Source organism: Psammomys obesus, unplaced genomic scaffold (assembly GCF_907164565.1).
Source record: "Psammomys obesus unplaced genomic scaffold, mPsaObe1.curated_primary_1811, whole genome shotgun sequence".
In the NCBI taxonomy this organism is placed as follows: Eukaryota; Metazoa; Chordata; class Mammalia; order Rodentia; family Muridae; genus Psammomys; species Psammomys obesus.
This window is the reverse complement of record NW_026585644.1, coordinates 48,734,838-48,760,725: the sequence shown is the minus strand read 5'-3', so window position 1 is coordinate 48,760,725 and position 25,888 is coordinate 48,734,838. Positions and strand designations below refer to the sequence as shown.

Sequence of the window (25,888 nt, the reverse complement as noted above, 5' to 3'; positions counted from 1 at the left end):
CTGCAGATCTCGCCAGGGAGGGGTTAGTTACCCTGGTCACAAATTTGCTACAAATTTGCCCAAGTGGGCACTTCTTGCTGGCTTGGTCAGTAGTGGAGCATTCAGGGTCCATGGCCGAGTAAGACAATTGATGACAATTCCTCTGGAGCAGCCTGACCAGCACCCTGAGGCACTGTAAGAGCTGGTTAGCAGGGATCAGGATTCCATCCTGGTTCCAGTTTGATTTCTCTATATCCTAAAATCAAAGTGTATGCATTACATCTTTAACAATTAGGTCTTACCTATTTCTGGTAGGCAATCAACAGCTAGGGCAAAAGCCTGCCATTTTATTTTAAATGATGTTAAGTTTTTTTTTTTTTAATTATCATTACAAATCAAGACTGAGACAAGATACTTCAACCCAATGAGGATGGCTCTCATAAAAAAGTCTGATAGTGAGGAGGTGTGAGAGGTTATGTAGGAATGTAAAGTGATACAATCTTGCAAAATTATCCTGCAGTTGCTCAGAGAATGAGACAGTTACATTTAGAGGACTATAGGAGTCCAGAACTTATACGAAAACATGTTTGAAATACTTACAGCAGCATTACCAAAGAGTGGAGTGCTGACATATGCTACAACAGGGACCCAACTTAAAAGCACGCCAAGTGAGAGAAGCCATTTACAAAGGACCATGGGCTGGATGTTTGCATTTCTAACAAGGTATTCACCAAAAGTAGGATGAAAAGGTTAAATGACCTTTTTCCTTTTGGCGGCTCACAGCACTGAGATGGTGGTGTAGATTTCCAAGAAGAGAAAGTTTGTGGCTGATGGCACCCTCAAAACTGAACTGAATGGCTTTCTCACTCAGCAGCTGGCTGAAGATGGCTACTCTGGAGTTGAAGTCCGAGTTACACCAACCAGAGCAGAAATCCTTATTTTAGCACCAGAATACATTTCCCCAAGAATGTTCTTGGGGAAGAGGGTGGTTGGATCAGAGACTTGACTGCAGTGGTCCAGAAGAGGTTCGACTGCCCTGAGGGCAGCGGAGAGCTTCATGCGGAAAAGGTGGCCACTAGAGGTCTTTGTGCCATTGCCCAGGCAGTCTCTATGTTACAAGCTCCTAGGAGAGCTTGCTGTGTGAGGAGTGTACTATGGTGTGCTTTGGTTCATTATGGAGTTGGGCCAAGGGCTTCAAGGCTTGGTGGTGGTGGACACCCTCTGAGGACAGAGGGCCAGGCCCATGAAGTCTCTGGATGGTCTGATGACATAGACCCTGTTAACTACAACGGTGATACTGCCATGTGCCATGTGCTCCTCAGATAGTGTGCGCTGGGCATCAAAGTGAAGAGCATGCTGTCCCGGGACCCATGTGGTAAGACTGGCCCCAGGAAGCCTCTGCCTGATCATGTGAGCATTGTGGAACTGAAAGATGAAATCGTGCCTACCACCCCATCTCCAAACAGAAGGGTGGGAAGCCAGAGCCACCTGCCATGCCCCAGCCAGTGCCTACAGCATAACATAGCATAACATGATAAAATATAACATAACACATGACATGACAACACAACACAACACAACACAATACAACATAACATAACATAAGCACTACAGCATAAGAGGGTCTTGGCAGTTACATGTGGAGGCTGGAGGCTGTCCTTTAAAGACGCTTAATGAAATCTTGCACAAAGGAAAAAAAAAAGATTAAATGACTTTACGTAGCTCAAACGCTGAGCCCTTCCCCCACCTTCTCACCCCACACTCAGCTTCCTTCACCTTCAATCACCATTTTATATTCCGTCATCACACTTACTAAGAAATAAATCACCAGCTATCTGAAGAAACGTGACATATCCAAACTCTCTCCCGTTTGTTAATTTAATGACTCTCAACCATTTACCTTTTAGTTTCAAAAACAATGCTGTTGCTATGTGCTCCCAAATTGTCTTTATGAACTTATGCCAAAGAATAGAACTCTATAGCATTCTTATGTGTTTTTTCAAGATTTTTTTAATGTATATGTATAGGTATGTATCTGTGTGCAGCTTTCCATGTATGTACAGCTGCCCTTGGAGGCCATAGAGGGAACTGGACCCTCAAGGGCAGGTGATCATGAGCTGCCTAACTTGGATGCTTAGCATTGAACTTTGGTTTTCTGGAAGAGCAAGAAGTGCTCTTCCCTGCCCAGCCGTCTCTCAGCCCCTCAAAGGAATTCATTTTAAGCAATTAGTCAATCAAGGTTACCTGAAACCCAGAAATATGCTCTCTTTTACATATAACTTTGTAGGATTGTGCTACAATCCAAGACACATAGCAACCACTCTTAACTCCTCCGTGTAGATTTTTTTTTTTTTTTTTTTTTTTTTAGTGAACATTCTGGAAGAGTAGTGCATAGCAGGGCTTCATGGAACAGAGGCAAGCTCATCAGAAAAGTGATGAAGTGCCTTTAGAAGCACATGCAAGCCAAGAATATTAATGATAATGTCCCAGGATTTTAGTATGTCATTAGTATTGTGGGGATTTATCAATCGACGATTAGCATTTCTGCTATATTCCTGATGTCTGTCAACCAGGAACAGCAGCGCCTAATGTGACATTTAAAGCTAAACTGTTGATCTAAAAAGATGCGCTACAACGTTTTAATCAACAGATTATTCTAGAAAGCTTCTTCTTCAAAACCCAGGCCATTCCCCTAAACAAGCAGTTCTCAACCCATGGATCATGACCCCTTCGGGTCAGATATCGGATATTTTGCATTATGATTTGTAACGGTAGCAGAATTATGAAGAGGCAACAAGATAATTTTATGGTTGGGGGGTCATCACAGCATGTGGAACTGTATTAAAGGGTTGCAGTATTAGGAAGGTTGAGAACCCCTGCCTCAAATGTTACTCAAGAGCAAGAAATATCTTATTCCTTAGTGGTTTCAACATAAACCGTAAGTCGACTACACAGGAGAAAAGGCCTCCCTCTCCTACTGGGGCTCCAGAAAAGCACTGGCTAAACAAGAGTGCTGTTTTAGAAAGACCTATTTTATTTGATACAGTGTCTCTCTCTGTAGCCCAAGACTATGTGGCACTCACTATGTAGCCCAGGCTGGCCTCATACTTGCAGCAATCCTCTTGCTTCATCATCCCAATTAAGAGTATAGCTATGAGTCACTATGCCCAGCTGAAAAAAACGCTGCTTTGGAAGGAGGTCTCAGAATCTTGGATTTCATGGTCATTTGAGCTCGTCATACTTTTCTTCTAGAAAGGCTTGGTTCCCTAGAGATGTTCCTATCAGAACTGGACCTATTGAACTTGATATACTGCAGATAGCTTAGGGCCAAGAAACAGCACAGCACTGGAAACCCCCAGCTGTCTGTGTAGTGATAAACGCCAGGGAATGTTGACAACAGGATGAACTTAAGGTATGCAGCCTTTTGTTGTTACTGTAAGTGAAGTAGCTAGGTTAGAACTGTTTCAAATGCCAAGTGCTGTGCTTAGCCTAGAATCAATTACATCCATCACTGAGCTGATGGTTGAACAAATCCTAAAGTTAGACTACAAGGGTATCCTTCTAGATCACATCCATTTCAGGGCTTTCTATTTGTGCATAGATCACATAAAAGGGAAGTGCAAAGGCTCTGACAGACAGCTCATCTCAGTAGTGGGTACTCACCCTCTGGTAACAACATGGCCAGCTCTCACAGCAGACATCTGGCTTTGCTGTGATCAGCTTGTACCTACTCAAAAAGCACCTATCCCTACTTCCTCAAGCAAAATTACCATGTGTGTTATGACAGAGTCAAAAGTAAGGAAGATGGAGCATCAGAAGTTACTTAGTGTCTTAGCAAGGCTGTTTAAACCTCTGGAAGAAGACACACACAGGTAGATACTGGCAGAATTACAAGCTACTTGCATGGGAATGAGTAGTGAAGTTCTGTAGGCCGTTTTCAGTGCTTGTACTGGCTCTCCTTTTCCTTTAATCCAACTCACCTTTTTCTTCTGTCACTGATAGGTCAGTCCACAATAGGAACCAAGAAGAGGACTACAAAATGCCTCCAAAATACTTATTAGGTAAGTACTGTATTTAAGATTTTTTGGGGGGTGTCAAAGGATGAAACTTCCAACTAGTTGGAGAAGGAAGCCTGGTGTGCCAGTTAAAACCGTGGTAAGCTGTAGAGGAAAAGCAGAGGGCGGTTAGGAGAATGTGTCTCAGGGGACCCTATCTAGTGGGAAGAGGTTGGAAAGAGCCCCAAACAGAATGCTTCCCCATACAAATACTGCAGAAGCTGAGATCCAGAGGACACAGAGCAAAACAGAGGAGGAAGGGGGACAAGGATGGATGGAATGATCCTTCAAGGAGAGCCTCATGAAATAAAGCTTTGAAGAGAGCGAGGTGATGTTCTAGGGGTAGAGCTCTATCAAGAAGAGAAAAGCATAGAAAGAGATAAGGGTGGAGGGGTGGTTACGGACCAGGTCACAGAGGCTCCGAAAGCAATGCTAAAAGCTTAAAGTCTCCTTAAAATCTACAGAATTGTTTAAGCAACACAGCGGTGAATCTGACGCACATTTTGGAAGATAATCGTGGACAGCCTAAAGAAGATGGATTGACAAGGGACAAGAGGAGGCAGGAGGAAATCTGCCTCCCCTCACCCCTTGTCATTGCCTTTAGAGCCTTAACACTCCCTATAGCTAGTCATCTTGTGGGTCCTGTCAGAATACTTCTTAAATGTATATCAAATCATCACTACTAACCACTACCCGGGCAATAGCTAATACTGGCTTGGGAGTGTTAAGGAAAGTATTGGACTGGGACTTGGGTCTGGGTCGTGAACAAGAGGGTGGACAATGAACAGATGCACATAGGACTTTCTTCCCCTTTTCACTGAGCTGGGGTGGCTGATTTCATGGTATTAAACACCAGCCAGGGGAGGTTTGGACTGTGACATCAACAAACAGAGAGATACTGGGACTTTGTAATGTCACCTTTTTGAGATTCAGAATCCTCACCTGCAAAATGATGGGTTTCAGTCAGATTATATCCAGGGGCTTTCAACCTATAAAAACAAACAAACAAACAAAACAAAACAAAAAGAACTACAAAAGAAAAAGAGGCCTCATGTTCCAGAGTTAGACAGAGTTCAGCTTGAATACTGCCTCTTGTGGCTCTGTGACCTTGGCAAGGTGCTTAACCTTTTTAAACATCTTCATTCCCTCAGGAACATACAGTTATTAACAGTCATGTCTTCTCTAGAAGACAGGATATCATAGTAATTGAAACACAGCCTTTCCCTAAATGGCTTTAATAGAAGCAGTAGACAATATAAAGATAATTTCCGGTACTGACTGGTACTATAAGGAAAAGAAAACATGGCAATGAAACAGAAAGCAATGACCGTTGGGTGGGGCTGTTGCTTCCTTAGCCAGCATTGTTGGACAATGCCTCAAGTCACTCATTTGTTAAATACATGAAATAAATATTGCTTTACAGGGCACTGGGAAGACTAAATGAGTATGCATGTAAGACACTTAAAATAATGCCAGGCACAGCAGAGTCATTATAGATGGCAGGAGCCATTGTCACTGGGGCTGCTGTTGTTACTACTTTGACGTTTCTATACAATCTTGAGGGCATTTATACGATGCTTTCATGGAGCAACTCGTTCTTAATTAATAACCCATGAAATTATGTTAGAACTGCATTTGGAAAAATGTGTCCTGGTTCTGAGACTTTGAACTTCAGTCTGAAACAGGAGTTACAAATATGTGAACATATATATATATACACACACATATATATGTGTATGTATATTATGTATGTATCTGACATGTTTATATACATACATATATCTATGCATCTCTGTGTGCCTATATGTATATGCTGTGTGTGCAATACTTGCTCTACAGTTACTGTCCTGTTCTGTGACATTGAAAGGCTCACTTTGTACCATAAAGGGTTAAATAGAAGCCACCCTATGTTTGCTGCTTGTGTTCCTGGAAGAGCCAACAGAACTGTATGAAAGAAGCAATAATGAGCACAAACAAGAAGGAGGAGATGTCAAGAGGATTTTGATGCATTCCAGACTGCAAGATGGGTTTTCAGGTATGGCTCAAGTTTAAGAAGCAGAAAGAAGTGAACCATATATTTTGTTCAGAATCCCACTGAGGTGCGGACTATGGGGGAAAAAAAGACCGAAGGAATCTGGCCGGAAGGCAGAGGAGGAAAGACACTCTTTTGAGAACATCCCCAGGGCTCTGGCTTGTGGGTCTGATGGTCGGTTTGGGGACAGGTGCCAGAAATGGGACCTATGATGAGACTCACTGTGAGACACAGGGCCCCATGGCAGCCACAGCTGCAGCTGCTCACTTGGTAAGGCTGTGAACGTGAAAGACATCCCCGACGTGCAAGCCTTGTGACCTCAGCAAGCTGTGTGCACCTCGTGGCTTTGACCCCTTGTCTGAGTGTAAGAATGCTGCCCGCCCCACAACAGACTGAGGCGTAGATGAGTGTGGTTGCTCGCTGCTGTCACTCCCATGTTCACTACTGGAGCAGGTGCGGCGCTCACTGAGCCCCTGCCACCTGCCCAACAGTGGGCTGTGCACTTTGTACGGATTACCTCGCTGAGCCCTAAGACACATACTATCAGTATGAAGTGTACAGACGGACAGTGAGCCTATGTGACCTGGATGGGATTCGGGGCCACATTCCCCAGCCTTGGACAAATCATATTTGGGTTCTAACTTCAAGAATAAATTGAAAGGGTTGAACTGATTTCTGAGTCTCTTCCCCAGGATGTAGGTGTTATATCTGTACACATTCCCAGATAAAAGCTTCAAAGATTGTCAGTGGGCCATAGCCTGTGACATCTTCAAGAAAGAAGACTGGTTAAAATATTTTATTGTTACCAGCACTCAAATGTAAACCTCTACTGGGAAATCTTTTAGATGGATTTAAATGGTCCTGTGAGTCAAATCTTTAGTACGTGTCAGTTTTAATTGAGTTGGAAGTGCTTTGGTTAATTAACTTTCCCAGCTTCAGAAAAGAACAGCCATATACACTAGTTTTCCTGGCTAATTTTTAAATTAACGAATGATGACAGTGTTTCTTTATGGGCTACAAAAGTGATATTTTGATCTAGAAAATAGAACATGTTAAAACAGAACCCATCTTAACGTGAAATTTTCTCTCTCCCAATTTGAACAAAGTCCTCTGTTGGGTGTTTTACTCAAGGAGATTTCCTCCATGTTGGAGTAATAAGAATCCCCTTTGGGTAGAAAAGATAAGCAGAGGGGAAACCTCCCTCCAATGAGAGATGACTGGGACTCTGAGGAGAACAATTCCATTGTTCCTAGTCAGAGGGTATCAGAAGAATCCTTTCTAGGAGAAAATGGACTCTAGAAAATGTGATCCAGGAGCTCCTAGCAGGAGGAAAGATGGAAGGCAGGCCTGGACTTCCTCAGAAGCAGAGCATCCCTCCTGCAGTGAAGAGAGGAGTAACAGGGCTTTTACTGCCAACTTGTCCTCAAAATAACACCTTTCCCCAAAGCCCTGCTGGGCTGAGTGCACTAAGGATTGAACAGCCAGGCCTACTCCTTTAGGTAACGTCACTTGTCTCCCTTGAAAAGCCCCAAAAGGCAACAAGTCAAGTAGAAAGAAACAAAGTAGAAAGTGATGGTCATAATTGTTCCTTACTTTAGCTTCTGGGCCACTTTGCTAACATGGACATACCATGGCAAACCAAAATACCAAGAATGGGCTTCCTTCTGGGAGTCACCATTGATCTATGTCTGACTCGTAAAGCAGATTCCTACCGTGGAGTCTAGCTTTTCTTACTTCCTGGCAAGCACTGTGGCTCCACTCCAAACACAGGAGAGGCTGCATGTTCCCGTGAGGAAGGAGTGCTCTACATCCTCACGCAAGCCTTCCAAGAGAGAAAATGGTGCTGAGCTGGTACACAGTGATGGTGGAGCATTGGTGAATATTCATTAGCCAGCCCTGGGGGCAGGCCTGCAATACAATGGAACTTCCTTTAAGCTGTTGTGTGGAAAGTAGGACTTCTGGTAAACCAACATTGCCTTAATGTAAGTTCCCCAACACCGGCCTTGGAGAAAGAAAAATGTCTTTGTGGGGAAGGGGGAAGTGGGCTGATTGTCTCCCCACTCTCTCTTTTTGACATAGGATCTCATTTGGCTCAGACTGGCCTTGAATGAGTATAGCTAAGGATGATCTTGAATTTCTTAATCTCCTGCCTCCATGTACCTGTTTACATGATGCTGGGGAATTGGATCCCGGGCTCTGTGCATGCTGAGCAAGCACTCTGTTAATTGAGCTACATCCCCAGCCCATGTATTCCTCCTCAATAAAGAAACTTCTATTAGCAACTTCCAAAAACCTGAAACAGCACCGAGCTAATCGATGTAGTAATAAAGCCGCATCTTATTGAGGTTAAGGATAACCCTACTTTAAACAAAGCCTTCTTTGCTATTTCGTTTGAAATAGCAAATGTGATGTTCACATTGAAATAGGAGGAAGAGGTGGAGGGAACGAGGGGAAAGGACAGAGGGAGAGGGACTGAGGGAGGGAGGGAGAGAGAAAGGAAGAGGTAAATAGTATATGTAAGAGTAAGCTGAGAACATCAGCTGTGCAAAATGGCCAGGGCTCTGTCTTTCCTGCCTTCCCATTTACCATTATTCACTGATATGAAGGCAGCATGATGTTCTGCGCTCCCCCCCCCCCCGAAATTTCTGCTGCTGGACAAACTTGGGCTTCTCACCACAAAATAATGTGGAAATGTGGTGCTAAGCACGTCTTGGCTGTAAACACAGCGGTCTTGCTCAGTCAGGGACTTGCACAAATGTCTCCAACCAACTTGCATGATTGTCTTTAACACTTTTTTTCTTAAGAAATGAATTTGATTTCATTTTCCTTCCCCAGTTCTCAAATAGTCATTAAAAATTAAACAACACCAAGAAGAACCTTTTGTGACTACAGCCCTCGTTCTCCTGCAACAACCTAGATCTATAAATTCACGTACCGTTGTAGATGTAAATTACAAAATTTATATTCAACTATATTAAAACATCTATTCCAAAAATGATTACCAGTTGTGAAAAGCAGACAGGCTTATCACTTGCTGTCAGTTGTTCATGTCTAGTTAAGCAATAATGTGCTAAAACTGCTCTTTTGTTTTGTGTAAGAATTTTGGCAATAGAAGAAATGAACACTCGGTTAATAAAAACTCAGGCTGCCTTTTTGCTTTGATGGAGGAAGCAGCTGCCTGTTTTCATTTGCTGCAGAGCAGCAAAACCCATCAATATAATAAGCAGCTTAGATGCATCCATCCACAGCGCCTGTAAGGATATAGGGCTATTCGCTCAAAACCAATCCCTGGTTTAATTTTAACAAAGATGTGTCTGACATATTTGAAAATGCATTATAATAGGTTTGGAAACACGAACAATTTCTCTTTCTTTTAAATACTTTCCACAGATTTGAAAGGTGTGTGTGTAGCTAAATGATAGCAACGATAAGGAACAGACCAAACTGCAATGACATCCAAAACCAGGGCTGTGAGGAAAGCAGAGTAAGAGGCAGCTAGTTATCTGTTCTTGTAAAAATGGGAGTAATTCTTTTGAGTGTGAGTTCATTCACTTGTTCAATCAGATGAATATTTATTCCATGTATATATATGTACACACACACACACACACATACACACACACACACACACACACACACACACACACACACACATACACACACATCACTGGGCCAGATAGGTACTGAACCCACAGCTCCTTCTTAAGTTCCTTCTTCTTTAGGAGAAAAGATGAACACAAAAAACTCAAGTAGAACAAGGTTTCGAGCACAGTGCTACAGATGCATATTTTAACATTCGCCTTTTATTTGAGAAAATTCAAATGGGCATGCAACACAGTGGAAGCTATTTAACATAAAAATTAAAAATCAAATGCTGTCTCCTCTATTATACAGTCACACACTTCATTAGACATCCCTTTAAGAAACGATGAATCTGATTGAAAAAAATTGAATTATGTTGAAACACATGTCAAACTGTTTACTAGGCTAGCCAAGAATTACCACACTTTAGAGAGAAAGTTTTAGGATTTTAACTTTTGTTTGGACAGCCTCTAATTTTACAGTAACCATTAGACATGCTTACAGAGCATGAACATACCAAGCAGCAAGTCTAACACAAAATACAAACTTTGAAGCAACTTGCACTGCAAAACAATGAGCTTTGGCTAGAAAACACGCTAAGAGATCATTTTATTTTAGTGTTGAGTGGCAGTCCAAGGAATCCGATAATTCTCAAACCTCCCTTTTCTGATTGACTATTGGCTAAGCGAGCGGCTTCTTGGGATAGCAACTTAAATAAGCACACATTTGCACACATGTTAAAAAAAAAAAACCTTCCCAAGCTGGGTGCATTGGTACACATCTGCGATCCCAGCACTCGGGGAGGGAGAGGCAGGCAGATTTCTGTGAGTCTGTGGCCAGCCTGGTCTACAAAGAGAGTCCAGGACAGTCAGGGCCACACAGAGAAACTGTGTTTTAAAAACAAAACCAAAAACAAATAAAAAGAGAGGAGAAAGAGAGAGAGAAAGAAAGAAAAGAAAGAAAGAAAGAAAAACTTTCCTGTAAGTGGGGAGCAGAAAGCTTTCTGAGTTGCATGTTAATTGTAAAACACATCACATGCTTTTGTGTGTGTGTGTGTGTATTTTTCTGTTTGTTTACTGTTTTAGCTTTATAGAAGAAATGCTGCAAGATATACAAAGAGTACCTCAGTCTTTCCTAGTTTGTACTACTGTTAACATCTTTCTTCTCAGGCCTCCAGAACTGTTAAATTCAAGTGCTTGTCTTGAAGACGAGATGATTCTGCCAAGAGCTGAAGGTACCCACAAGAAAGCCACCAGACTCAAATTAAAGGACAGTAGTAGCAACTATCATACCTTCCCTTCCCTTAATTGTTTTTAAGTTAACTAAAGAAATTTACATTCAGAGTTAAAAGAGGACGCAAAAATACATATGCCTTAGAGTTTAGGGAGAGAAAAAAAAATCTGACCTCATAAAGAAAATTTGGAGCCAATGAAGCCTTGGTTTCCTATTCCATTGTTGAACCAGGAAGAATATTATTTAAGTCATTATTCACATAGAAATTCAGATTGCCCTATTCAATTAATACTTTCATATCACAGTATGATATGGGCCCTATTACCAGTCTTGTGGCAGCATGAGCTAAGATCCACAAAGAAGTCAGGGGCTGGCCTTTTCCACCCATTAGAGTGTCTCTAAAGCATTCACTCTCAGCCCTCTCTTTCCTGCTCCAGCTCCCTCCCCTCTGCCCACTGCTCAAAGGGCTGAGCACACTGCTTCCAGAGTCCTGCAGACACTCACAGGCTAGCTACCACTAAAAGTGGCACCTCCAATAGTAAAACAAAACAAAACAAAGAAGCAAAAATGACTTTGGAGAGATTCTCACTGGCTCTGCCAGTGGCCGAGCTTGGTGCCCGGTATCTGGGTATATACTTCCTCTCTATCCCTAAAATACAGACAAAGCCCAGGGAGCAGACAGCACAGCTTCAGGACCAATGGAACCCAAACTCTCTCCCTTTCCTTGATTCTTTCCAGTTCTTCTCTCTTCATACCATCTTCTCTCTTCTTCACAATAATCTTCATCTCAGTTATAATGTAAGCCCTCCTTTCAAAAGCATACACCAATCATATTTTGGTGAAGAAACAGTGTCCATATCACCTTTAGTGTCTGACAAAGAAACTCTAATGTATTCCTATAGTCTCGTTGCCTTTGAACATAAACTTCTTGAGGGAAGAGAGCTTGGTGCTTCCTTCTTGGAGCCAGCTTACATGATCTGTGCAGTCATGTATTTATGTAGAGCAATAGCAAACAGTTCTCGACCCTGTAACTCACAGCAATGAGAGCTGAATTACTCTCCTGCCACCAAGACCAATTTGTCGAGCTTTATATGCTGTATTTACTCAGGATCTGATGCTACCCGTGAATGCAGCCACAGGTCAGGTTCTGTATGGATGTGTCTCACTGCACTCAAGTCATGTTCACCCGCCTTTTACCCAAACCGAACAAGCTGTAGACCTAGAAGGACAATTATCACAAGAAAACAGGATAGATGCTCTGGGGAGCAAGGTTGCACTGGGCCAGAAGGGTACGTGCTTACACATTCCCAGGCCAGCAACAGACTCCACATTCAATAGACCATTTTTCCTTAAGTCAATCCTTTTTCTTTGTTCCATTGAGCCTATGTTATGGGCTCTCCTATCTAGGCTTATCTGTTATCTATAAACAGGTAGGATTCTAATCACAGGATCCTGGAATGAATGTCAGAGGGAGTTCTTTAAGTGATTTGAGAGAGAGAATATGACCCTCTGTCTGGCTATTTTTCTTGTCCATGTCTCTCTGCTATGACAAAATTTGTAACCTTAGCCTATACAGCTTTCTTTAAGAATCATAACTCCTTGAGAAGTGCCTTCAAAACACATTATTTAAACCAAACGCTTGCTCCGAACTGATGCCACAATTATCTTTCTGTTGGGAAAGACACAAACTTCTAGAGTCTTTTATACTGTTACTGGCCTTTTCACACCAGGACACCCGAGTGTTTGCAAGCTGAGGTCAGAGTGCCTGGGCTGAGTTGTTGAGAGCGGAGAAGTTATCACAGTCCCCATGGGCTCACACCAGACTTCTCAAGACACAAAACAGATTTCCTTCTCTCTCCAGCCGCAGAGTTCATGTTATCGTGAACTCCATCATTTCTCTACCCTTGATGGATGATTGAAACAATGGCGGCTTTGAGCCCAGAGTGTTGCAGGCCAGCTAAAATGTATTTCTCATCTACTTCTTCTACCCAATAGCATGGAGGTGATTTCTGCTGAGCAAATTGTATAGAACTAATCTAAATTTTTACCATTATTGACAAGAAAAGCTACCTTGTGGAAGAACATGAGATACTGTTTGCATCCCATGAGAAAAACTCTTTATTACTTTTCATGTTCACTTCAGAGAAATCCCCACTAATAGAGGAAAGCTTTGAAAAATTAAGGGTTTTTCTCGGCACACAGTACAGATAATTAGTAGTTGAGTTGGTGTTGGAACCTCAATAACCAAATAGTTCACCTTAATTTTCTTTCAGGAATAAGTGACTTGAGCAACTGTATAAGGAAAAATTATGTTATGATTTCAGTTTGTGTCTTATATAGAGATTTTTTTTTTTAACCTTGGAGGTGAAAAATCAGAGTTTAAAGAAAAGGATACGACTCATTCCTCTTTCCATATAGTCATAGGTGCTTAGCAATTCGCTGAAGTGGTTTTTGGTTTCTGTTTCTATTTCCATGCGTAGACACATGGCTGGAGGAAGTGGCTATAGATAAACTCAGCTGCAGCTCACGCAATACCAGGATCTCTGAATTGAGGCCAGGAAACAACATACAATCTTCACAAATAGAGCACACAGTCCCCGTCGCACGCATCCCGACTCCGGAATTACAATGATTGTGTGCCTTGCGTTCTGTAATTGAGCCGCTGTTTGTTTTCAGGAAATATATCTTCTAAACGGTCATTAGTCTTACGTATTCAAATATCTACATGTCATTTGTCTTGCAATTAAGAGTTCCTAGCAGCTCCCAACAATTCTTTTGATTACCAGCATTCCAAACATAATAAAAGAGTAATTCTCTTTTACACTGTTGTGTCTAGGGAGGGGGAATCATGTAATATATACAATTTTCACCCGCACCACAGAAAAGAGAAATGTAATTTTCGCTGTATTCTCTTCTAAGAATATTTTCAGTATTTCTGGATTGTCTCTGCTCTCAGGAGCGGGATTGAAATCTCCACTTTGGTATTTATCTGGGACTGTGATAGCTCAGCCGTCTGCCACCAAATGCCAAGATAGGAGAATCTCATCATCCAGAGACCAGCTGCATGATGGGCAGTTAATAGATATATCAAACCTTGGGATATATGCTAAGCTGAAGAGACGACTGGCTGGTGATACACTGATTGATTAGCATGGGGAGAATGGGTTTCTTCTTGACAACCTAAGATTATGCTTCAGCTAAGCTCAAATTGCTTACACCTCTTCTATTGGGTTTAAAATTACAGTCCTGTCATCTAAAAATCTCTCTTCAATGAATTTTTTTTACCATATATATAAATTAAAGGGAAAAAGAAAGTAGGTGCAATAGATAAGAGTAAATGGAGTAGATACATTTCATGCTACTGTTGTTGATTCCACTGCAAAGAGTTGATATGTAAATCCCCCTGAGAAATGTTACACATTCCATAAATGACTCCTGAATATTATACAGTAATGCCAGAGAAAAAGTTCTACATGCTTAAATTGGCGGACACTGTATTTTCAAATACAGTAAGGTTCTATCTCACCTAGGGAAAACCGAGAATTCGGAGCCACCCTCCATTAGCTTTCTGAGATCTCTAAGGCACACAGGAAGCCCCCACCCCACCCCCATATCTGGACGTTAGCGTTTTTTAACTGCTGGCATGCTCTGCAGGGGCAGGGCAGGAAAGGACAGATTTACAGAGTCTGTGGATTAGCTTTGGGCTGGAAGCAGCTCAACTTGAGTAGTGACTTCTTTGATTAGCAGTAACAATGCATGCGGAAGGCAGTCACATGAGAATGCTGAAATATTTCAGTGTTGTGCCCGTTTCCCATACATGTGGGAATCACATATGCTTTAAAACACAGCTGAAGCAGGTGGATGGAAAGATGCTAACCTTGTTCTCTCTCTCTCACACACACGCATACACACACAGCACATGCCATCAAGACTTTGCACACAAGAGTGACCTGGACAGTTTTACAGACACCTGGCATTCTTGGTTTCTGACTAACTCATTAAACACAGGCTTCGGGTCTGAGGTCCCATTTAAAGATTCCGTCTGTATTCTGAATTATTGGACTGGCTAGAGGAAGGATCTTGCTCCCACTCCTTCCTTCCCATCCATCTTACCCTCAAAAAAAGAAGAAGAAGAAGAAGAAGCTGGTAAGCTTTAATTCAGCACATTGAGGAGAACCCCCTCCTCTGCCTGGGCAAATAAGGATTTAGTTGCCGAACCACACTGGGTAAGTGGTTCATTGAGAATGTTAAAATCTGCATTAATAAACAGGACTGGGCTCCTCGGATTTTCCCCCCTTCCTATCAGCCATCAGCGGTAGGGGATCAGCTGCGACAAAAATCCCCAGCTGAACAACCCATATACAACTCAGTGAGCAGACTTAAAACAAGGCCATTTATTGGCGACTGTTATGCAAACAAAGCATCCAAGTCTTAGAAGCAGATGTCAAGTGAAGCATATGCTTACTGTAAACTGGAATCTGATTCTCTTTATGAAAACAGACATAAATGGGCCCTCGGAAAGTAGACTGCCTCTTGTTGTCTACCACTGCCTAACTTGATTCAGCCTAGAGCTTTTAAAGAGATGAATAGGCTGATATGCAGGGGCAAAAGAATAAAAGTTAAAAAAATTAAATTGGAAATAAATGATAACATGTTGGAGCAGTTCCCAGAAGCAATTTTACAGATTTTTCTCTAAAAACATAAGACAGGAAGTTAAAAGCTTACTGCAGGTCAGCCATGGCATGTCGAGTTATCATTTCCTACCACTTAGGGTGGAAAGAAACAGCACGTTCCCGAGGTAAGTTTAGGAGCGCACGCTCTCCCCTCCTCTCCTTTCCTCCCTCTCTCCCTCGCCTCTTCTCACATCTTGATGTCTTTTAAATGTCACTTATTTTACATGAGGCGGTTGGTAGAGACATGAGTCAACAGCAATCAGAGCCATTATCCCCTGCAGCGAGTCCTGGGCTTAATGCATTGTGACACCTTTGCTGGCCAGCCACCGGTTACCTTCTGCTTCTCAGGGAGTGGAGTGGCATCACGGGAAGGTGGCTGGGATGGGAGCGGCGTGCACATAACTGCTATTAAATTTACCTCTCAGCCTAAGTGAATTTTCCTCACGTGTGACTAATCAAAACGAAAGCTCGCGGACCCAGGCCGAGCTGGCCGGCACTTCCCCACCCCTGGGACCCAGGCTATTTTGTTTTATCTCTTTGTACAAGCTGGCAGAAGTTTAAAGTGAAGGGGATAATCCAGGGCTGGTGTCTTCATGAAATAACATCCTTACATGAAGAGGCTTTTAACTGTCTGTCGCTGTCCTCTCAAAAAAAAAAAAAAAAAAAAAGGAAAAAAAAAACAAAAAACTGTGACAATCTCATTTTGCTGAGCACCCTCCCATGAAAAGGGAAAATAATAGCCATGGCTGCCATGCCTAGGAGTGACCTTACACAATCCATTATCCACTAAACACTTTAAAAAGTCAGTTTTACATACACTGTGGGGGGAAATGAAGAAACTATCACAATCATTTTTACTTTAGTGAATTTGCCATCCATTTGAAGTCAGTCACTTGATATCCCAACACATCTAGCCGGCGGCACAGTGCATGCAAAAGAAAACGCGACTGATTAAAACATGCCCAGCACAGATACGATGGCACCCTACGATTTAGGACGTTAGCTAGGGATAATGTCAGTGTTGCAGTGGCTTTATGTGAACTCTCCCCAGCTTGAACATGAGAAAAAGAACAATCGAAAACCGAGTCCTTCAAATTTTTAGAAGGGCTTGACATTCCTTCAAAAGTGTGTTTTACTAACCACTTAGCGGAGATCAGTAGGTGCCGAAGGAAGTGCAGGCAGAGCAATTATCGTCTTGCACAGTCAGCCTGATGCTTATTCACAGACAAGAGTGGCTTGTATTCTGCCACGAACCAACTGTGCATGGTGCTGATAATAGAGCAGAGGAATTGCTAAATTGGTACTGAAATAGCACACCTCCTTTACTTCCAGCAACTTATTTGTGGAAGGAATGAAGGCTGGAATATTTTGTCATAACTACAAGAATAGCCAACTCATTGTTAACATTAAAATTAGTTTTCTGACATGGTACATGTTATGCATTTACTTTTCCTTAAATAGGAACTTCCGTGCCTAGAGTAGACAACTAATGGGACTTCTTCCTCCTTGAGGATTATGCATTCTTTTGCTAATAAGCCATCTAGCAGTGACTGGGAATCAAAGTGTTCATCACTTTATGGTTCTTCATACAGAACTTCAAAGACCACTGCCCTTGGTTTGGGCAGTGTGGTATTTCTTAAACTGTTTGCTCTGAGTCAAATACTCAGAGTGACACCCAGGGGAGAGGTGGCTGAGATTGTGGCAGTAGTCACGCTGTCAAAGTCTTGTAATAAGTGCCCAAACCTCAAGCCATATTAATAAAACTTAGCCTTCCTATGTCCAGTTGTTGGAGCATGAGCAAAGAGAATAAACAAAGAAAGGGTTATAATATTCTTTTTAAAGGAAGCTTTATTATTTAAAGTTTATGTGTTTGTGCCTGCCTAATTTTATGTGTGATACCTGTGTTTAGGTGCTCACAGGGGCCTGAGAGTATCTGGCCCCTAAACTGGAGTTACAGGTGATTATGAGCCACCTGACGTGGTTTCTGAGAACCAAACCCAGGTCCTCTGCCAGAGCAGTACATGCTCTTAACTGCCGAGCCAGTTACAACATTCTTTAAGAATTTATTTATCCACATTCCTCCAAATCCTTGTGTTCAACATTCAGAGTGTAGACTTTCCTCTTGAGCTCATGGCGCCCTCTCCAATAGTCAGCTTATAGGAAACTGGGCTGGCCATTCACACTAGCTTGGGGCATCAGGAGTGAAAAGGAATTCTGCTACAGTTCTGGCACCACACCAACATAATCACAAGTCTGCTTTTGCATTTCCAGGGACTTTCCACTAAACATATAGAGCAGAGGACCCACCCTATCAAAGATAAGGACACAAAGAAAAGGTAAGTGCTATTGTTGAGGCCAACGCAGCTACTTACAGGGAAAGAAAAGTTGGCAGAAAGAGTCACCATTTTCAAAACCTTGTGCAAGAATACAGAAGGCTGCCACTTTCCAGATCAGTGAAAGAGAGGTTAAGAAGGGATGGGAAGGCAGGGATCGGAAGAAAACACCAAGAATTCATTACAAACGCAACTATACGTACACTCTTAGCCAGAGAGGAAAACCTAACAGGTACAAAGAACCAGCTAAGTTACCCAGTGAGTGGTATCATCTGCTTTTACTGGGTTAGCCCTGCTGTGGGAAAGAAAAGTCACAGCAAAGCAATGGTCTTCAGGGGACTACCAAGCCCAAGAATGAGTCAAGAGTAACAAATCCAACTGGAGTGGCAGATTGGCCACTCTGTAGACATGCCTGAATTAGCTGGAAACTGAGTGTAGTAATAAGGGTGGTCTTACTGTTGAGAGAGCAGCCACGTGATCTCAGGCAGGCTCTGCAGCGAGCTCAGGGAGAGCCCAGTAGTGATGAGGGCATCACATGTCCACTTGAGCCTGGATGTCTAACACGAAATGAGCACCCTTTGCTGTCCCTGGTTTCCAAGTGTTACGGGCGAGAAGATATGGCAAGAGCATTGTCACAAGGCAATGTGACCTCCGTATCTGGCTGTTTTGGAGGTCTTTCTCCAAGACACTTAAAGATTGTGTGGGTTTTGTGGTTGTTAATGGGTTTTATGAATACCAGAAAACCAGCTGGGTAAAGAGCACAGCTAGCTGAGAATATGTATGTGGAATTTCTAACTTTGATGCCATGTGTGCTAAGCACAGCTCCCTGGAGTGCAGGCTGCTGTCACGATCTAGCTTGCTCTTATTAAAGAACTGAAGACAATTTCTACCAGGCGTCTCTGGGGCTGAAATCATACATCTTTGGCTGTTTTCTGGCTGAACTGTAGTTTGGAAAGAGGTGAAATAGTCCCCTCCAAGACTGTTTTGGGAATTCTAAGTCAAATCACATCCCAAATTCAAGTGTGAAGGGTCAACAATCAGCACCCTTTGATTAGCATCTGGGATCAAGAACACTGTAAAGTAAAATAACTGTAAAATGCAGTAGTTTGTTTCCTAAAGATGAAAACACTTCAAGCAGAGATGAAGCCTTATGGGGGAAAAGGCTGATGACTAGACGTCGGGAGACAGAAATTAAGGAGTGAGAAGGAGGAGTTAGCATTGACTTTGCACCTACTAAAATGGTCAGAATGTCCTCTATATTAGGCTCTCTACTACTGATGAGGAAACTAAACCCAGTGAGGTCAGGACACTAGTCCAACACTACCGTCTTTCTCAGCTCAGTGAGTGGACAGGCAGAACTTAGAACCCAGCCTGAGATCTTTGATCTATCTGACCTAAGGGTCACTTATACTATACTGGGTCTGCTAGGATAGAAGATCTAAGAGAGGAATCAAGGAGCCATAACAGACAGGCTTCAGGATTTACCGAATTTGGAGCATATGAAAAGAATGGAGTACAATTCTCTAGAGCAAGGGTCCAAGTGATGTGTTTTGAGACTCAAGAGTCTTTTAGGGAAATGTTGGATCCAATGGAAATATAGAACTATATTCACTTCCAAGATTCTGCATAAGATATAGGCTTAAGAAATACATATATGGGTAATACTTAAAAATATGAAAGCAGATAAGCATGGATAAGGGAGAACGTGGTAAGACTGAAAATAGAATTTAGAAGACTCCTTTCCCACAGGGAAAAGCTATGTAGTCTCAGAAAATTCCTTTATTGCTTAGAGTATATTGGACGGATGAATGAACATACAAGATAAGGAATATACACAATACAATATTATTCAGTCTTAAAAGATGTGAGATATTTTGCTGCATGCACAACATGGGTGAACCTTGAGGACATTATGCTAAGTGAAATAAGCCAGTCATAGAAAGTCATAAGATTGTACTTACATGGCATATCTAGATAGTCAAATCCATATAGACAGAAAGAATGATGGCTACCAAGAGCTGGGTGAGAGGAATAAGGAATTGCTGTTTAATGGGTATAGACTTTTAGGCTATGAGGGAGAATGGTGCTGAAGATTGTACTATGATATGAACATACTTAATATATTAATGCATGTACATGGTAATTTTCTGTTATATGCATATACCACAATTTACAAAAGGTAAATAACACAATTTTAAATGGCAACAAGAATATTTATATCCTAAAATTGATGTGAGAAAAATGTCGTATTCCACTTGGCAGGGGCCTGGATTTCATCAAGGGCCTGGAACTCGGCTTCCAGATGGAGAAAGGGCATTCCATTTCTCTCAGGAACTGCTAAAGAGCTTTAGGGCAAGGCCTGTGTGTGCTAGGCCAGGGTGTAGAAAGAATTTTCCATGGAGTGTTACAGTTAGCTAGCTCTTTTAGAATGGGATCACTCCTATCAGAGGCAGTGAAAACTTGGCTCTTTCAAAGCCCATGATGACACCAAAGTGTCACAGCTCTTGGTTAAGCTGCTGCGCTAAGCACAGCAGAGGATGTGGGCAAAAGCCCATGTCTGGTGAGCTTGCAGTCTAGACACAGGCCTGGCGAGGCCCAGGCCCAGTGGCCAGAGGCAGGTCCAGTGTGATGCAAGCCCGGAGGGTGCTTTGCTGGAGGTCAGCACCAATCTAGCAGAGATGGGGCAGGCTTCATCAGCTGCCTGACATGTCAGCAGCACATGGCAGACTGACCGGCAGTCAAGGCTTGATGAGCAGTCGAGCCCCGACCAATGGTTAAGCCCCAGGGCAGTCCAGAAGCTCTTGGGGGTGGGGTCAGGTGTCAAATCCACAGGAAGTGGGGGAGCCCTCCCCACTTAGGAGAAATGCCAACTCTCAGGCAGCCATGGTGGAAAGCTGATGGTATCATATAACACACAAGAAGCCAGCACATTTATTTGAAATCGGGATTTATAAACCTTGGGCAGTGGGAGGGATTTTGAGGGTGATAGTGTTTGAAAGTGTTTGGGGTCAAGGGGTCAGGGATACTTGATTTACATGTAGTGGTACAGTGCTTCATTTTACATGCAGTAGCACAGTCCTATCACAAGAAGGAGAAGACAGTACTTAATAATCCTATGGATGGAAGAATCTCCAAGTACAATTGAAGGTCACTTCTGAAAATTAAGATCTCCTTAGCAGGGTGGGGCATTTCCAGGAATTCCCAGATGCTTGCTGGGCTGATTTTCTTATCAGAAAAGGATCCAGCCTATAATCTGCTCTGAGGGCTATGTGACCTTTCTTATAAAATCTGGGGTCACCCAGATGAAGAGGGGAGAGAACCCCACTGTGGAAACAGATTCTGTCCCAATAGACCAAACTAAACTGGCTCTCTGGATAGTTCAGACTTCAACCTTATCCAGCAGAGTTCCACAGAAAAAAACATGCCAATGTTTGAAATACCTGGTGTGGTGGTTTGAATAAGAATGCCCCCCATAGGTATATACCCCATACAAATATGGTCACCAGAGAGTGGAATCGTTTAAAAAGATTACAAGGATTAGGAGGTGTGGACTTGTTGGAGGAGGTGTATCACTTGGGGTGGGCTTTGAGGTTCCAAAAGCCCAAGACAGGCCCAGACTCCCCCTCTCTGTTTGCTCCCTACAGATCAGGATATAAAGCTCTCAGCTACTCCTCTCGTACCATGTCTGCCTGTGTGCCAATATACTCCTCCCATGATGATATGGACTAACCTCCGAAAATGCAAGTAAGCCCCCAATTAAATTCTAAGAGTTGCCTTGGTCATGGTGTCTCTTCCCAGGGACAGAGCAGTGACTAAGACTCCTGCTGTATACTTTGTTAATAAAACTGATCTCTTCCTCTTACCGGAAAGGAAGAAAAAAAAAGAAGAGAAAGGGGAAAAAAGAAACAAAAGAAAAAGACCAGAAATATAAAATATCATGGAAGTTATGAAAGATGTGTTTCTAGCAAAAGGCAAATCAGTGTGTAACATTGCCAATATTTAAGGGATAGGAATCTCATTAAGGATATATGTATAGACATTGGAGAAAAGACATTATCTTTAGCGAATGATGTCAGAAGACTCTAGTAGAAGAATGAAACTTGATGCCTCTCTCTTACATTGCACACAACTCAGTTCCAAATGGATCAAAAATATTCATGTTAGACTTGAACCTCTGAAACTTGCAGAAGAAAGAGTAGGGAGTACACATCAGGATATGTGCCCAAGTAAGAACTTTTTGAATAGGATTATGGTTGCCCAGGAAACATCCAACAGTCAAGAAGTGGGACTTAATGAATTTGAGAAACTTTTATATTTCAGAAGAAACTGTTAATCAACTGAAGAGGCAGTTTACGGAAGTGGGGGAGTGATAAAGGATTAGGATCAGTGTCCAGAACACACACACCTCAAAAGATTAAATACCAAGAAAACAAACAATTCAAATAAAAGGTAGTCCCTGGAACTGAACAAAGAATTCTGACAAGAGGAAATACAAATAACTAAAAAATATTTTTTAAAAGTGTCCATCATCCTTAGCTATCAGGGAGCTGGAAATTTAAACGGCTTTGATATTTCACTGTATTTCTGTCAGAATGGCTAAGATTAAGAAAACAAAACGGAACAAATGCTAATGAGGATGTAGGGACTGGGGAACCCTCATGCACTGTTACCTGCATTGCTGCAGCCACTGTGGAAATCAGTGTGGCAATTCCTCAGAAGACTACTATTTGATCTGCCATACGACCCTGCCGCACCACTCCTGGGGCATTTACCCCTAGGGCTATAGTTCCTACAATAGAGACATACACTCACCCACATCCACAGCTGCTCTATGGACTGTATCTAGGTCATAGAAACAACCTGGTTGTCTGTCAGCTGATAAATGGACAATAGAAATGTAGGATCTATACACAATGGAATTCTATCCAGCTTTTTTTTAAAAAATGAAATTTGCAGGTAAATGAGTGGAGTTAAGAAACATTACCCTAAGTGAGGTAAGCCGAACCAGATAGAGAAATTTCACGTTATCACTCAGTGGATTTTAGTTCTGCACCTTTATATTTGTGTATTTAACTTGAAGTACCGTAGAATCTAGGAAACCAAAGAAGGTTCATACTGGTTTGCCTTTTATTGCTTTTACAAAACATCATGACCAAAAGCAACTTGAGGAGGAAAGGTTTCACTTCAACTTACAGTTTATAGTCTACTGTGCAAGGGAAGTCAGAGCTAGGACTGAAGGCAGGAACTGTGAGGTTCAGAGGCCATGAGAACTATGCTTACTAACTTCTTCTCTGAACTTGCATTCAGTTTCCTTCCTCAGGGTCTCCCTAGCCTTGTTTGTCTTAGACCTTGTTATATAGATAGGCTGCTTTAAATTCACAAGATATCTGCCTACTCCTGCCTCCAGACTGCTGGGATTAAAGGTGTGTGTCACTACACCCAGCTCAACTATCTTTTGTTTTCCTCACACAAACACCTGCCCAGCAGTGGCAGTGTTGGCAATGGGCTGAGCTACCCTCCGCAGACTACAGACTATAGACATATATGATGAAGGCATTTTCTCAATGAGTTTCCTCTTCCTAGATGATCCTAGTTTGTGTCAAACTGATGAAAAACTAATCGGCACAGAGACCACTGGTGGGAGAGGGGATAAAAACTTAAGGAAGTTAGTGACAGTAGTATGTTAGCGGAGAAGGAGGTCTAAGAGAGGTTTGAGAGCTCAAGCCTGAAGTCTCAGCATTCGGGGAGGCAGAGGCAGGCAGGTCTCGGGTCTCTGTGAGTTAGAGGCCAGTCTAATCTACAAAGCAAATCCAGTACAGCCAAGGCTACAAAAAGAAACCCTGTCTCAAAAAAACAAAACAAAGAGAGAGAGAGAGAAGTTTGAGAGAAGGATAAAAAAGTAGAATGGAAGAGAATGTAGGAGAGGAAAACTGACAGTAAGGATTTGAAAAAAAGCCATACGGAAACTTACTATTTTATAACACACACACAGCCACATAAGGGTGATGTCACTCCCAGAAGCCCTAGGATGTCCGATAAAAAGCCCAGTTCTGGACATGGGATACTTTCTGTTTTTGATCAGGAGTGTCCTGGAGATCCTTCTCCCCCAAACAATATAGCCTATTGACATTGCTCTTGGCTACACATCAGAACTTGATGGGAAGATATTATTGTTGTAGACACACGCTTTGGATAAGGACATGAAGAATCAAGTTCGTACTGACTAGTTGGCATCCTGATGATTAGCTGTCATAAAACTGGAAGTTATTATGTAAGTGCTGGGGAAAAAGCCATCAACAGTCTTACCCAGGTATGAGCCCTGCAAACTATAATAATGACCAGCATGGCAGGATATACCCATGGGTCTAATAGGAGCAATGTTATCGAGAGGTAACCAGCCACTTTCTGAGTGCATAAGGCATGCTCAGGGCTATACGTATGGCTAAGAACCCATGGTTAAGGAGTTCCCAGATTCTGGAGATTGAATATGTTGTTAAACTGGACATAGTAAACTGCTCTCTAAATTAGTGTCTCTAACAGAGACTAGTGTAAGTGAAGCTCTTTACATAGTGGGCAGAGGTTAACGTAGAAACTAAGGGCTGGCCAAAGTATAGGGAGTGTCTGTAGCGTGTTCAGCACAAGTAAACTCTATCTCTCCAAAGCTCGGGGGCCATTGTGGAAGATGGTGAATATATTAGGAACCAGAGGTCGGTGAAATAGTGTCATCTAAACCTGGCAGAACAGTGTCTTCATGGACTCACAATAATTATGGCTGTCTGCATGAGACCTGCTCAAGATCAACCTGACAACGTTCAAGTCCCCACACCTAGTTGGGGAGCTATTGGCAATTCATGGCTTCTTTGAGAAGAGTCAGTTTTCTTTAAAATGTGACCTCCTAGTAAGAGGGTCAAACCATGTACTGAGGATATGGGCAGTACAAATTAGATTAGATGGGAGACATAAAGTTGAGGAGAGTAGGGAGTTAGAGAGAAGACTGGAAGTGAATGTGAAAAAATACATTATATGCTTCTCAAAGAATTAAGAAAAAAATATATTTACTGCGAATGTATGTATATAGTCTGGAGAGATGGTCCAGCAGTTAAGAGCATTTCCTGTTCTCTTAGAGGACCTAACTTCAGCTCTCAACACTCACATCATGTGGCTCCCAACAACTATAACTCCAGTTCCAGGGGAATATGATACCTTCTTCTGACCTCTGAGGACATTGTGCACACATGACATACAGACACTTCTCACACATATACATAAATAAAGATAAAAATAAATCTTTTGCCAGGCAGTGGTGGTGCACGCCTTTAATTCCAGCACTCAGGAGGCAGAGGCAGGCGGATCTTTGTGAATTCAAGGCCAGCCTGGTCTACAAAGTGAGTTCCAGGACAGCCAGTGCTATACTGTGAAACCCTGTCTCAAAACAAAACAAACAAACAAAACAAAACAAAAAATTTTAAAGAAGACTGTGTGTGAGTATAAGGCATATATATTCAGTAATTTTTAAATTATCTATCTATTGATCTATCATGTAATTACTAAAGCCTTATGACAGAGCCCTGTTAGAGTGTAGATCTCTCTCTCTCTCTCTCTCTCTCTCTCTCTCTCTCTCCCCCTACCTACCATCTAATTACTGAAAACTTATGACAGAACCCTGTTAGAGTGTTGAACCCTATAAATGAGTTTAAGTTGGTTCCCAATCTGTGGGTTGTGAAGCCTCTAGCAAACTTCTATCTTCACAAAATATTTACATTTTGAATCATAAGAGTAGCAAGATTACAGTTATGCAGTAGCAATGAAAATAATGTTATGGTTGGGGGAGTCACCACAACATGAGGGACTGACTGTATTAGGTCTCAGCATCAGGAAGGTTGAGAACCACTGGTTTAAGGAAATAAGTAGCGAACCAGCAAACAGAAGAGGCAAAGACTATGGATTCATTTTCTAAGAGATTAGGAAATACAGAAGAGGAAGAGTGGGGATTAAGAAAAT

At 42.2% G+C, this 25,888-nt stretch overlaps 1 protein-coding gene and 1 pseudogene across 4 annotated transcripts in view; one reads left to right on the top strand and one right to left on the bottom strand.

Moving 5' to 3' along the window:
* The window catches only part of Camkmt (calmodulin-lysine N-methyltransferase), a 351,489-nt gene that overhangs the window by 67,649 nt on the left and 257,952 nt on the right, over positions 1-25,888 (bottom strand). The gene's annotated exons all lie outside the window — the stretch shown is intronic.
* On the top strand, positions 770-1,499 carry LOC129685640 (40S ribosomal protein S3-like; annotated as a pseudogene).